The sequence below is a fragment of the Etheostoma spectabile genome, chromosome 9 (genome assembly GCF_008692095.1).
Source record: "Etheostoma spectabile isolate EspeVRDwgs_2016 chromosome 9, UIUC_Espe_1.0, whole genome shotgun sequence".
In the NCBI taxonomy this organism is placed as follows: domain Eukaryota; kingdom Metazoa; phylum Chordata; class Actinopteri; order Perciformes; family Percidae; genus Etheostoma; species Etheostoma spectabile.
Genome location: NC_045741.1, coordinates 4,561,039 through 4,561,496, shown reverse-complemented (window position 1 = coordinate 4,561,496; position 458 = coordinate 4,561,039). Strand labels below are relative to the sequence as shown.

Sequence of the window (458 nt, the reverse complement as noted above, 5' to 3'; positions counted from 1 at the left end):
TCACAAGAACACAAGAACACAAGTCCATAGAAGAACACAGATTGAGAAACGCCCAGTGTCTGGTAGGTCACAGGGCTCTAGGCTGCTAGTTAGCGTCTGTTAGCTCACAGGGCTCTAGGGTAGGGTGACCAGACGTCCCCGGATTCCGGGGACAGTCCCCGATTTTGGCTACCTGTCCCCGGCTGGATCTGTCCCCCGGGAAATTCTTCCCCGTTTTCCTGTGCTGAAAGACCCCGAATTGGAATGAAGAAAGAAAAAAACTGACAAACGTAGCCGATCATGCACACACACACGCAGGCTCCAGGCAGCCAGAGCCCGCGGTGCTCAGAGAGGTTTTAGAAGCCTTGTTTTACGATGCTAAAATCACTGATTATGTACATGGAGTCTGGTGGGTTTAGCAAACGCAATTTCACGGACTTTTATGTTTTAAAAAGGATCTTAATCTTTAACAGAAAGGT

The 458-nt window shown here is 48.9% G+C and overlaps 1 protein-coding gene across 2 annotated transcripts in view; it reads right to left on the bottom strand.

The window, feature by feature from the left end:
- The window catches only part of brf1a (BRF1 general transcription factor IIIB subunit a), a 206,738-nt gene that overhangs the window by 168,516 nt on the left and 37,764 nt on the right, over positions 1-458 (bottom strand). The gene's annotated exons all lie outside the window — the stretch shown is intronic.